General features: G+C 35.5%; 1 protein-coding gene across 3 annotated transcripts in view; it reads right to left on the reverse strand.

Annotated features, from left to right (window-relative positions):
• The window catches only part of LOC138334807 (matrix metallopeptidase-21-like), a 90,257-nt gene that overhangs the window by 40,123 nt on the left and 34,561 nt on the right, over positions 1-15,573 (reverse strand). The window contains exon 1 of one of the 3 annotated variants that reach the window (XM_069283553.1): positions 7,467-7,564. The exons of 1 other annotated variant lie outside the window; for it this stretch is intronic. The gene's annotated coding sequence lies outside the window, so the exon portion shown is untranslated. Of the gene's footprint in view, positions 1-2,112; positions 2,323-7,466; positions 7,565-15,573 lie in introns of those variants that run through there. One more of the 3 variants, XM_069283554.1, reaches the window with a different exon arrangement.

Consider the following 15,573-nt stretch of genomic DNA (forward strand, 5'->3'; position numbering starts at 1 on the left):
TCCATATATGTTTAGCGGAAATAATACCTGGAGATACGAAGGGTGTAGCGTCTTCGCACAGACACCTGTCATGTTAAGTTTTTTTATGTTACAGAGACTTGTTCTATGTTTTTAAAAATAAAGGTCAGTGTGATTACACTTTAGATCCAAGGATTTAAAATATGTACACTATCGCAACGAGACAAAATTGATACACCACAAACAACAGAAGCACGCATTGCATACAGTAACGGTTGTCATAAAATGATCTTAGCAATTAATAAGACGTTTAATATTATCAACTTACACACAAACCCGTCATTAACATCAGGTAGTTTATCTGACAGGACACATGAATCGCGGCATAGTCGACTGCAATGCATCTTAACAGTCACATACATTTATTAGAGAATATGGTGAAGAGAGGTGTTAACAATACTCTACATGACGTCTTTCTCCTTGATAATGCTGCCTTTGAAATATATAATTTCGAGCATTTAACAATTTTGTGTGATTCTTCGCTTTGCTGAAGACACATTTATAAGATGACCTGAACGACAATATTTCAATTGAACAATTCAACCGCACTGTCCACTGCCGTTTTCTATCTTAATTATTCAAAAACAATGAAAACAATGTCACAAATATTTGGTTTCACTCTCCTTTTTCGTTTTCTTTGCTTTTGCTAGTTATCAAGTTTTAGTTAATTTCTGTATTCACAACATCGCATCACATGAAATCGGACAATCCTACATCATATCACAAACATACACAAAAGGTTTGGTTCTAAACGAACTCTCTTAGCTTTTAAACAATGTATTTCATGAGACCGACTGTTAGAGAATTCGGAGTAATATAGCACAAATGTAAAGGTAGGCATATTGAAACTATCTGGCTTTCTGTAAAGATAAATTCGTTTTGAATTATAAATTAAACGTGAAAAAATACCAACTGATCAGCACAACGTAACGACAAAACTTTGACGTGAATTAATATCAAATAAGTGCCTAGGATTAAATGCAATATAATGCCTAGTTTGCTTATACAGGTACTGATTTCGAGATGTCTGGTGACTAAAGATGACCCGCGCTTTAATTTAATGTGATGGTGTTACAAGTTGATCACATCTCGAGGTCAACTTAAGAGCTAGTAACGCCTTTCCAGGTTCTTTATACTTTAAAGGAAAGAAAACATCACAAAGTAACGCGAAGGCGTATGTTGCTTGTGGTTTTGCAGATAGTAAGAGATGGCAGAAGAAAAATCGGGGGTCTAGGCAGGATTTGGCACGCGCATGTCATCTGTCATTAGGTAACCCGAAAAACCTACAGTTTTATATATACAGCAGCATCAACATGTATCATGCTCACAACACGAGCCAACTGGATAATGGTAAAAATATATAATGGGTCAGTCACCGATTTTTGGAGCCCCATGAACAGGGCAGACCTTGTGAACGCCCATGTTTTATCGTATAATCAAATTTGTTTTTCACGTGACTAATGGGTCATTATATATACTTACAGAGTATAATGCATTTGACCGTGGTGTACTTTTAATACATACGAATGAGTTTGGGGATGCAAAGATATTAAACCATTACCTTAATTTGAAATAGTATTATTTTGCGAAAATATGATATGATATTAAACTTCATCTCATTAATAAGATAGAAACATTAACTTATTGATAGGAATTTATCGAGCTTTGAATTTGTTTGACGAAATGAATGGGCATACCTATTTCTGATACACTGTAAAATAAATTTGAAAACATTTAAGAGTAGAGACTTGCATCAAACATAACAATTTCTAACGTTAAAATGACCTTTTCATAAACAGTATATGATTGGTTTCCACAACAACGTATTGATTTGGTTGCTCAAGATATTTAGAACGCATGATTAGATTGAATTATAAGGATACAGATACGTTATATATTATCGAGTTATAACACAACGTGTACTCTCATCATGAAAACTTACAACTGCTAGTATTAGCCTTATAGCATAAATCATGATCAAGTTAATCCTCCAATACATTAACAGTCCAGTTGTTACTTACATTAAAATAAATTACTAAAGTATTTCCCTTGTTTCTACAATGAATTCATTACGATGTTGAATAGAACACTTACATGTCTATTGAGTAGTGTTGCTGTCATTAGTCAATCAAATGATCCAAGCTTTAATCCGATAATCCGAAATCTGCAGTTCGGATAGCACAGGTCACTTTTAATGTATATGCAAACTATTTCCCTCTAAATGCTGGACATGCATTACACTGTGGTCAGATTATTTCTTGTGGTGTTTAAATCGCTCTCACCTGTTGTAAACCTGTCATAATGATGGCACAGGTACTGACCGCCTACATTTATATAGCTAGCTCACTCAACTATTAAAAGTACCCTTACCTAAAGGGTTGTCACTCTGTACGTCGTTATAACAGCCATCCAATCACACGTTCGCTACATATGTCGGGATGACCGCTTCACGTGTTACACATCATAGGTCACTTTGTACATTTACACAGTATTCCATAATAAGTCAATGCAAATAAAGTTCAACATAACCGTCGATAATGAAGCCATTAAAGTTTGATCCCGGCGACACATTAGTTCACAATGAACATTTGGTATATCCACTAATGTAACGTGGACGGACACATAACCAGAGCAGACCTTCGAAAAGTATTCCTTTTACTACAAAGTGCAGGGGTCATCATTTTGACATCATAACATTTTAATGTGGATCCAGCGATATTTGTACAATTCGTCACCCTAACGTTACAGGTAAAATGTCACCTGCTCTGTGTACAATTCACAAGTAAACTCCAGGTAGTGATTGTATATATCCTCATTTTGTTTTTTAAACGTATAGGGGAAGTAAATTTTCATTAATGTTTTCCATCGAAACACTAAATCCAATACCTAATTTTGGAAAACGACATTATGAATATCCAACACCACAAAATATATTGTCAGTTTTTAATAGAAGTATGAAGAAAGTTTTGGTCAAATTGATACGTGTTCACATTTGGTTATTCTCACAAACTGATAGATAATGTTCATGGTACGCATACGTATAACAAAACATAGGGAGGGAATCATCTATACGTATCACACACACATTTTTTACCATAACACATACAACAGCCTTGTACCCATTGCAAATCCGCTGCATTATAGCCTGGATATGGTGTGACCCATCGGATGATACGTTTAGGGTAAATCTACTGAAGGATAAGAGATTTACAACATATTTACATTGTGTTTGGTATGATTCACACTTGTAGTAGACATATTCTCACGGTAAAATTTATAAAATCGTTCCCCTGCCTCAAATGATTTTATAAAACCGATGTATACATTCATGAATATAGATCTAATTTATTCTTGAGAGAAAATATACCTCATTTGGCATTATGGCCGACTACACGAAATCCTCTGTAGAAGGTGACTGCTTTAATTGGGCTATATACTATAATTATTGTTAGCTTTGGTGCATGTAGCCTTACGCAGCGAGTGTGCGGCTACAGTTGGCCGCGGCAAGGTAAACTACGAATCAATGCCTCAACTTCAAAGTCACGAAACTTGTATAGCGCGACATCAAATGACGGTGATTGTAAGGCGTTACTCATCCTTAGTGAAGATTTGATAACTAAGGTATAGGGTGACACTCGCCGACGTACCGCGTAGGTGTGACCTCACAAATCCTGTTTAGACAGCATGACCTTTGAACTTATCTCACCTCCACCTCAAGTGTTATCAAACAATAATGACACAATTTTCATACACACTTCCCCACGAAAACAAGTTCCATTGAGGAAACGGATTTATCTGGGAGTGCGACACTCGTTTATTTTGAATTACCGTGGGATAAGAAGCCTATCCTTCGCCTATTCAGTATTTTTCATTGATATACGTATTACCTATCCCTCTCATATATGTTGTGTCGATGACATAAGTACTCAGAACTTATGATTTGTATGTTAAACAGGTCAACCTATCAATTCAAGTTTTGACCTTTCGTATTTGATAATGTATTAGATTATGTTGTTTTTGCTAATGTTATTGTTATTGATTTTTTTTTTACATGTTTTGGTCAGATGTCTTTGTGTTAAAAGAAGCTGTTATATATTACAATATTGATAGCATACGAAGCTATAAACAGCTTATACGAACAATATCATATATACGCTATATATTTTGATAGACATCCACGGGGTTACAGAGTTAAATGCATTATAATCCAATGATATTCCAGTGTGTTTTTCATGTACGACAGAGTGTCACAACTGTAAAAGGATAAGAAGGGATGCTCCTGAAGAGCAACCGTTTTCTGTCAACACATGTCGAACTAATTATGAATTGTTAACAGGCTAAATGAGAGGTTTGCCGGTAGGAAACAATCAACAAGGCATACCAATATCCCTGCCATTACAGAGACATAAAATAGTCATAATGAGCACATACGGTAAACATTGCGAATGAGCCCTGCAGGTAGGGCGTTAGAATTGTATCTGCTGTCCCTATATTGCATCATCGTAAAAGGCGACTAAATTTAGGATCTTATCTTTTAAATTATCTGTAACTGACTTTATTCTTCCTTACGCCTTCCTTGACACCGCCTCACTTTTTGTATTTTGTTGAGAGCTCGCCACTGTAAGGTAGCCTCTGGCTTCTGTCCCCAGGCGGAGACACAACATAGTCTATAAAAGTGGTAGTTTCTGCTAATGCTCTGTGCTTAGCATACTGGGAGTGAGACGATTGGTTCATCCGTTGTCATTATTATGGGACCAGTTGGGTGTACATGTGTTGCCTGGTGTTTTCAGAAGCATGCTTCAGTGATATAGCACAATAAAAATGGCAAGAGTACCCGCATTTCATACACGCTGTGCTCCGCATACATAGGAGGCCGTCCTTACATGACTCTGAATGGTAATAAGACGTAAATATAATAGCCATAACCAAACATTACAAATCAATGTGGTACAAGATTACTGAGATGAGTTCACATATCCAGTTGGGAATTATAGTCAACATATTTACCGCAAAATGTAGCAATTAGGTTTTTTTCTTTTCTGCTACATAAGGGAAACACCGGGTATGACACTAAAATGAACAAAAAATATGATCATTACAAATCATTTGATTCATCAATCCCCAATTACAGTAGGTTTGGTTTGAATTATTAAACTTTACTTCCAATTTACAGCTGGGATCATTTAAGGACGGCCGCCTCTTTATGAGATATGTTGCGTTCGTAAGTGTTTTGGAAGGCTGTGGTATATTCATGTTGTGTTTCTGTGTTTGTCTGAAGCTTTGTCCTATCAGTAACGATACTTTTAGATATTACGTTAGTTAAAAACACAACGACACCATACAATGTATGATCTTATATCACAAATTTCAAACTATGTTGAAAAATAGAAAACAGAGTTACAAGGAGGAATCCCGACAGTGTGGACAAAACATACCAATACACAAAATAATTCACAGATGTACATAATGTATATATTGACCCATAACCTGCTTACATTTCAACAACAGGGATCCGTTATCACACGAACAAGACATTCGATCTGTAGCGTTGACCTTAAAATCAAAACGTTTGCCATTAAAGTAAAACCGTTAGAAAATTAATCTATTGCCCTCATCGCTTGATAGTAAAAGGGAACATACGATTATTTATTATTTTCCTTCCGAAACAAAAACGAATTTGCCCTTACGAGGGAGACTTTGTGTTCAATCTCCTTTGTCGGACACACCACATCGTGTAGTTTGTGTTGTTGTTACAAGTTGGGTTATGCTATTCAGGGCGAATGTCTTTCTTATCATACTATATCTGTAACAAGCATAAATTCTTCCATGATACGAACATTTGCTGTCCAGGTTCGAACTAGTGGATTTGCATTATCTTAATAGCATCTACTTCGATAACCTTAAGAGGAAAAGTAGATAATGTGATTCACACTATAAGAATTGAGACTTGATATTTTATTTTCATATTTTGTATGAAATGTTGATATATGTAGTATAAATAGTAAAATGATAAAACTCAAATATCAAATTTCCTAAATTAAACACCGGTTTAGGAGCTACTGTTAACGTTGTTTTTTAACCAAATATAACGAAGTAAAAAAATAAAACCCAACACTTTCGATGATTCATTCAATTCATATATCAGTTAATTCTAAAGTGCAACAGTGCATTATATATCACATAATCGTATAACTGAGCTACTACAGTCCTTGTGAAAGTCACATTGACCTATATATAGGTTTGGTGACCGCGACACCAGTAGACTTGTGCCTGTATCCACACAGGTATAGACTGAGCAGATTCGCCTGACACTGTGGTAGGTCAATGTGGCCGTACATTACAGCCTGGGACGATTTTACTCGATGCCACCAGCCAAGAGATAATACAAGGCCCGTAATGGTCCCGCCCGTATCTCCTGTTCACATCTTTTTGTGCTATAAAATCTCCTCATTCAATTTCATTATCGCTGCTTTTACAATATACGAAACCTCAATTCTAATGGCATCTGCCTATTATTATGCTATAAAATTATTATCAAAATTCTTTACGAGGTGTCCAAACACTATACGCCAGAGCTAGCGTTGGATTCTCTTTCAGACCATTTGTATCAAACAGATAAGGCTATTTCTATTTTATATACACATTCTAAACGTGTCGACAGAGCTTTCTAATGATACTTAAACCACAAATAGCCATTTCATCTGCATTAATACCCTATATGGTATATAAAAGACAATGCTTTATCTGACATAGTATACCCGACCGTTGAAACCTACTCGTAAATCGTCCATCTTTTTGTCCACATGTCACATAAAAGGCCCACATTTAGTTAGAGTTAGTTCCCTTGTTAGTCGATATAATACCACATTATAATGATATGTAGGACATTAGCCTTATTTACGTAAATTAGGAATTACGATTAAAGGATATAAAACCTCCTCAAAAACAAGATTTCGCATATATTCGATTGATGTAATTGATGTATATACTTTTAAGGTTTTATCTTACTGGATAATCTAGTACGAACCTCACACTATCGCGTTCATGCTACAAAATGTTACGAGGTTTTGGATTTATAATTTTTCTATTGACCGATTTTAGTGTTGATTTGCTTATCTATAAAAGACAACAATTTAAAATAGTGTTTGCCATCTACTTAAGTGCACTATCAGTCTACCTTGGAGTATGCATCCATTGTTAGTTTGTTATACTTCATATGGATGTAGTACTAATCTTAATTACCCACCACATATTCTTTAGATACACCTTACTCGATTCAATATTTAGCGAGTCACGAATCAGTATTGTTTTGTTCTGAGAAAGGCTCCATTTGTTAATACAGTTAGTTGGATTTCACCGGTGACAAACTGTTCAAGCGAGATGTGTGATATTTATGACTATCCTCGCAGATCATGAGATAGATCAGTTAAATTGATGATCAGACTCACCTGTGTTGTAGGAGAAACTGCAGTGGTGTTATGGTAGGACCTGTGAAGAGAAGAAATAGACTGTCAAACGCCGGACATCATGGACTGTGTATCGGTAAATGCCGGTGTGTAATACAGCATGCACATTCCGTGGAATGTGATCAAACGAACGCAGTGACATGTAATTTTTTCCTAGCTAAGATGTCTAGCGAGAAAATTCGTAAATACTTAGTCACAAACAGCACGCTTATACGTTTTGTCTGCAGAATAAATAACACTTCTTGTATTTTTTAGAACAGAAAACAATCCGAAAACATGTTATGTATGTGTGTTGTCGTGGATAATTCTGGCACCGATTACAGTAGTATTAGCTATAGAGATTTCCTTAGTCATCAACTGTCATTTATCTACCGCATTTTTATACAGAGACTGAGTCTGATATCTGGATAATGACTTAAATTAAATCCGAACAATAACATATTTGAAATTAGAGTACGATTATATGGATTTGTTTTAGTCAAATAAAAAAAAGCATTTCACAATTATCCTCTCTTTGTTTACCTGTGTATTTTTATCAGTGGAATAGGGAAAATGTTCTATATCATGATATATATTATGGGTTTTTGTTGTTGTTGTTGTTTTCTGGTTGTTTTTTTTTTTGTTTTTTTTTGTTGTGTAAATGTGTATGTACATACAGTTACTAGACAGCTGTACACATCAAACTGTATCATTAAAGTGTATATAATATTACCAATCTAAGTAATTTAACGCATGCGTGTCCTCCACATCCGGGCTATTATTCAGCTATTGCATTAGCATTACAATTCTTATGTAGTAACGTTTAATGCTAGTGAATGATTTATTTTTTGTTATCTGTAAACTGTTTTTTTTTAAATTATTTTTCAATGAACGCTATTGAAATACTATTTTTGCATTTATCGCCTGTTTCGGTAACTTTTTAAACACGGAAGGAAGTAAGTAATTTGAAAGCATTTCGTATTTAACTGTTGAATGTACATGTATATGATTATGTTAATATGTAGAAATAAAGAAAATATATGCATTCAGGCAACCGTTATACCTTCTTAGCTATTAAATCATATCTGACGAGTCCTAAGATTTATTATGCGCTTCTATATCAATGGGAAGGTAAATTGAAGTATCTAGCGGAATTGAAATTTATGTAATCTATCTTCAATATTATGTGCTCGACTGAAACATTGAATAATCGTTTTTGAGAGAAAGATGTATTTGACTTGATGTGATAACATAAAACAAATGTCATCGCTGTTTGTTGTGTCTCTTCCGATTGACAAATTACAATGTTATGTTTTCCAGTAAAATGTCACACAAAAAACACACAACGAATTTTCGATGAATTAACATCCTATTAACCGCATTGGCCATTGATGGAAGGCCTCCCTTGTATAGAATGTGGTGTATGAATGAATGTCGGTATATATTGGGAGGCTGCGGTATATTCGCATTGTGTCTTCATAATAGTGAAAAGTGTGTTCTTTTTGTAGTGTTTTCTCACTAAAGCATTCCGTCAAAGATACTCAACCCTTCACGTTACACTGACAACGGGTTTTATACTGAGCGTTAAGCAGGAGCAAAAACTTTCATTGGCTATGACAAAACTGTAAAAAGTAATATAAAGGAGAAAGTACAATGTATGCTTTCATTTTTTGTAGATCCGTGAAAAATACAGTAAAACGATCACCTACAAATCGCTGTTCGACTGTCCTTCTAGTGGATCCTTATCACAAAAATCCTACATTACAAGTTTGGATCCAATCCAAGCGCGGGAAAAATGCCAATCGAACACCGACTAAATAACATATATGATTTGTGTGCAAGGTGGGTGTTTTAAAATATACTGCTTCATTTCCCAGCGTTGTGTATTTCGAAAAAGAACAATTAATGCATATGTTCGATTTGCGAGAAGTGGAAACAGAAGTTGGTTGTTTTATTAAAATATGTCATTAGTTTCTTCTGAAGGTAATGCTGTGCTAAGCAAAATAAATACTTCGATGATAGGATATTTAAGACGTCTGAATTTCATTTTTACATGGCAATTACACATTAGATACTTATACTATCAGTTCAATATGAAATGATTGTTTACATAGTACTAGTATCTATATTGACCATAGATTTCACCGAAGGATAGTTCCACGTTTATGTTAACATTATAAACTCCAATAGGAGGTATTGGTTGTTGAGATGTTGCGATTAAACCATGAAAAAGTTTAATATCGGAAATTCCGTCCATCAGACGAATATGTTGTTATGTCGCCATTTGTGACGACCTAATTGTTAGGTTTGTGACGACCCGTATTCCCTGATATACAAATGTTATTTAGTTCGTTTATTTAGTGATAGTAATAAATGCATATGAATATTCTGAATGTCAACATCAGTATGTGTATTCGAGGTCGGAATCAACCATTAGACAATCTTGTTATCAGTTTCGTTAATAATTAAACAGGTATAAAACATTAACTATAGATTATTCTGATAGTTAATCCTATTGGTGAGCATTCTGCAAATACAACGAAAGTAAAATAACTAAACGTTTATTAATATCGATCATTTAAATTGATGACTGGTATACATCTCAGACTCTTTGTGTAAATGGATTGGTATTTCGCACAAAATATTGGCAGCGTCCGAAATTATTCATTTTATGACTTTACGTATTGAATGCGTCATTTAAAATGGTATCCTATTTGAGATGTAAATGATTTCTTTGCTTTCGATTTTCAAAACAGATTGAATGTTAATTTACAACATCACTTCAATAATTGAAAATCTCGTTTAGAGTGGTATTGTTATCGTTGGAAGAGAAAATCTCCACATGCTACATACGGTCCATCTCAAGACATAAAACGATTTGTCTATCACTTATGTATCAGGGCTCATGATCATACCAAGATAAATCCGTTGGCAGACTCATTTGTCTACACAGAAGATAATCTTCGTATAGTCGCTATGCCTTTCAGCACAAATACATGTACAAGAAAAAGTTGCAGACGTATCATGTTCTTTTCCTTGAAAAAAGGTATGCAAAACATACATGATATTCTAAATTTATCTCACATGACAGCATCGAGGACAGATTGATGCTAAAGACACGCTGAGAGAAACGTCTGGTAAGTCGTCTGAATCAGCTGAAATCTCCGTTATCACAATAAACCCTGGAAACAATTCCACCGAAATCATGGAGGTATCCTAGTGATACAGAGGAGTTTTTTGTCAATACATCTTTATACCATTGTATTCGGAGCCGTTTGCAGCAATCGTTTAACTTAACTATACGATGATATTAGTTTTTCATTTTATTTAATTGTCTAGACCATCGAATATTCGTTTTTGTTGTTACGTTACGTCACAGTGATATTTTCATTAATAAGTAGATACTTATTGACACTTACGGAACCATGTAAGTATGAAAGTGTTACTTAGGAAAACCAAGTGGTGGAAAGGAAACCTTCAATTTTGGCTCAACACTCCACATAAATACATCAGGTACAAGTAATTATGCATATCTGGCGATAGAGGTAAAGAATTAGGACCGTGTCACAGCCGATTATAGGCACTTGGTAGGTAATAAATATGAAATTAAAGTCGGTAAGCTTGGCGAACAAGTCTGCACATAAATAGCAGATACGTACAGGTTTGCCAAGTCGTGTGGAAGGCGTTATCAATGGGAATGTGAAGTACTGCATCACAAAGACGACATTGTGTCATGTTTACTGATAAACAGGAAACAAGAACTGGTAAATACAGATCGCACACGACGTATGGTGTGAAACAAGATAAATGGTCAGGTAGAACCATGTAAACGGGCCGACGTCCGAAAAAGTTACGATTTTTTTTTTCTTTTGTAATTTAGTATTCTCTAACAACAATCCAACAAGCAATGGCAATATTGCGCCTAAACCTGTTTTCAGATAACAAAAACAAAAATATTTAGAGAGCAATTGATCAACCATAATAATTGTTGCAAAAAGCCTGTGTCGTCCCTCCCTTTTAGAGTGGTATATCGTCTTATGTCGATATTAGACTGTAGCGTCCCTTCATTTTTACAGTGGTATATCGTCTTATGTCGATATTAGACTGTAGCGTCCCATTCATTTTACAGTGGATATCGTCTAATGTCGATATTAGACTGTAGCGCCCCTTCCTTTTTACAGTGGTATATCGCCTAATGTCATTATTAGACTGTCGCGTCCCTTCCTTTTTACAGTGGTATATTGTCTAATGTCGATATTAGACTGTAGCGTCCCTTCCTTTTTACAGTGGTACCTTGCCTTATATCGATATTAGACTGTAGCGTCCCATCCTTTTTGCAATGGTACATCGCCTTATATCGACACTAGAATGTAGCGTCCCTTCCTTTTAACAATTATAATCGCCTTATCTCGATTTTAGACTGTAGCGTCCCTTCCTTTTTACAGTGGTACCTTGCCTTATATCGATATTAGACTGTAGCGTCCCATCCTTTTTGCAATGGTACATCGCCTTATATCGACACTAGAATGTAGCGTCCCTTCCTTTTAACAATTATAATCGCCTTATCTCGATTTTAGTCTGTAGTCTATATTCTTGTTACAGTGGTATATCGTTTTATGTCGATATTAGCCTGTAGCCTCCATCCAGCCTCATTATTACAGTAGTCAATCGTAATTTGTCGATATTAGACTGCAGTCTATCTTCCGTGTTACAGTAGTAATCGTCATTTGTCGATATTAGACTGTAGTCTATCTTCCGTCTTACAGTAGTAAATCGCCTGATGTCGATATTAGACTGTAGTCTATCTTCCGTGTTACAGTAGTAAATCGTCATTTCTCGATATTAGACTGTAGTCTATCTTCCGTCTTACAGTAGTAAATCGCCTGATGTCGATATTAGACTGTAGTCTATCTTCCGTGTTACATTAGTAAATTGGCATTTGTCGATATTAGACTGTAGTCTATCTTCCGTGTTACAGAAGTAAATCGCCTTATGTCGATTTTAACCTGTAGCACCCCTTCCTTTAACGTTTTAATATCGTTTAAACTGTCTGTGTTATAGTTAGTAAGTTTTCTTTTTATATGGTTATTTTTAGATTGAACTGTGGAAACATCAGTTCAGGAAATCGCATTACGATATGATCACCACGTGACCATTCTCGTCATTGAGAATAATGGCTTCTTTACGATGCATCTGTGGTATGTGTGGCCGTCGTTGTTTCGCAACACCGCAATAAATTTCCTTACTACACGCCCTGCGGGCGAAATCCAGCGTCAGTTGCTCAAATGATTTCCCGCCAATTTCCTTGTCAAACGAAGGAGGTAGCGTGTTCTTTTCAAATACCGTGCAGTGGACAACATCCTTTGATCCCACACCTAATGACGGAGTGGCTCTAGTCTATATACTCCTTTACAAACTAGACTGATATGTGTCTGCAAATAAACAACTTAAACCAAGTTGTAGTACTGATCTAATTCCACCTATGATTGAGTATCAACGCTTACCCATGACGATCGTTTGGAGATAAAACATATACTGTGTATTCAATTCGGCACAGTTCTCTAAATGTTCTGTGGGATACTTAAACATCACCTGCTCCATGGATTCAATCTATTTTCTTTTCTTCTTCCAACAACGGTCTATATAACACAACTCAATGGTTCACACTTCATGGTCGGTTAGTTGATTGTTAATTGGTTTAGTGATTTACATGTAGGTGTGACGTCCTATTTAATGTCATGCTCAGTTAAGGACGGCCTCATATGCATGCAATATATAGCATTGTTTGAGTGTCAGTATATTTTTGGTACCTGTGGCATATTCGTGATTTGTCTCCATGTAATAGTGAAAATGTTGTCTTTTTATAGTGATGTGTGTCTTTATGCCGGGCGTTCAGCAGCATCAGAATCTACCACTTGTATACGCTATGATGTATCTCGGCCAGGGAACAGAACGCAAAGCCTTCCTCACTAGGGCAAGTACTTTGTTCAAGTCCGTTCTCAAATGACGTAGCCTATGCCTTACACAAAAAAGGTTAGAATCATTACAATTTCTCTCTTACCACAAACCTTCTTTCAATGTTACCATATTCCACCAATTTGGCAGGAGTAGGTTGTACAACTGCCTTCATTACGCCGTCAATGGATGAACTGGCAGAGATATAAACAATTAGAATCGAGTGTAGAGTTAGTGGTTTCCACACACACAGTAACTGTTTAGCCTATTTAGAAGTCTGATCGGCTGGTAACCGACTTAGTCTGTCCGCAATCAACCTAATATTATACCATATGTAAGGCGTTACTGCCAATACTTTGACGTCTGCTACTACAAACACACAGCCTATGATGACGTCAAAAATGACGTAATGTTTGACTTTATGTTATGATTTTGGAAGCTTATCCAATTTATTGTATCAATTTAATTCTTCTTTAATTAACCGTTTGTTTTTGAATACCTTTTGTGAAATTCTCACCAATATAAGATGACTAGAAAGAAAAGAAATAACGTACTTCCTTATAAATAAAACATTTAGATATTTATCAGTATAATAATTTGAAATTTCAGATCGGAAGGTTTATTCAAAGAATACAACCTGGTAGTGCAAGGATAAATGGATTATATATGGCTAATTAGTTCGCTACTAATTAACTTAACGGTTCTCTTGTCACCTTTTATTTGATAACAAGGATTTGCCTATTGATGAGTGTCATCAGACAATATTAGTCTTTTATTAGTTATAATAAATTAATAAATATATATATACATATATAAAGCTAAAAAATGTAGAGTATGTTCGAGGATGATGAAAATACGCAGGAATCCATCACACTATGCTGTGAAGCTATATCATAAAACATCTAGATTAATTCATATGTACGCATTAACAGTACTAGAGAAAATAACTCAATGGTGTTTACCACGACATCCACTGACTTGGTATGTGGATATGAAACGTTTGTTCGCATAGACAATATCAAGTGAACTCCTAAGTCATAAGCTAGGGAAGATTTGGGTTCAACTCGTAAGCTTCCAATAATTCTGATATCAAGTCGAAATGTACATTCCTGTAACATATTTACACGGTACCATTCACACACACTTTATGAATGAAATACTGAGGAAAGAATTTGAGATTTGCCATTACGAGACACACAGTACCGCGATATATGCGATACTGATAGGCAGTCTTCAGATTCATCGGCTAGTCCTTACATAACATATTAACAAGGGGATCACAATTTGGCAAGAATTAACCCCATTCAATAAAAATATATTAAGTCTACTTAAAATATACCGGAACTACAAATAAACTGTATTACTTCAGCAATTTTCACTCCTTGTTATAACAATCTATTTTGAAAACACTTTGATCTCCAGAGCAAGATGTTGCATTAAGATCTGTGGTATGGCCATTTGTTTAATTTAATTGTTATTGCGAGCGAACAGTTACTGCGTGATGATGCAAAGGCATTCAGCTAAATTCGACGGGATAAAATCAACTGAAAAAATAGCACTGAAATTATATGTGGCATTGGAAAAATCTGTATCGCACACTTTAACGAAATCATGTAATTAAATGTACAAACATCGCTTTTTAATGATGCAAGCGACGTGTTTCTGTAGAGTATCAGAATCCATCACCATTTGAAAAGGTTGGATGGTTATTCTTAACATACTTTTAATATGTTAGGTGATATAAGGATGATCCAATTGTATGTGATGTATATGAGACTATGTTTTAAATGGCTTGTATATGAGACTATGTTTTAAATGGCTGTGGAATTCTCGTGCTGAGTATTTATTTTATTATATTTATGTTATCATAATGAAGCATGCCACTGAAGACATCGAACAACAATCCTCACCCGGTCACATTATACTGACAAGGAGCAAATCATTCGCCACACTCATTTCATGCTGAAAGTTAAGTAAGGACAGAAACTACCACCTTAATAGCCTAGGTATGTCATACCTAGGAGACAACACCCCAGTACCTTACTCACTAGGCGAACGCTAAATTGCGACAACAAGCGATTCGATGTCAACGAAGACGCTGGAAATGATAAAATTCTTATTTGCGTCGCCTTTTGCGATCATGTTTGGGTCAGCA

This window comes from Argopecten irradians, chromosome 11 (assembly GCF_041381155.1).
Source record: "Argopecten irradians isolate NY chromosome 11, Ai_NY, whole genome shotgun sequence".
Lineage (NCBI taxonomy): Eukaryota > Metazoa > Mollusca > Bivalvia > Pectinida > Pectinidae > Argopecten > Argopecten irradians.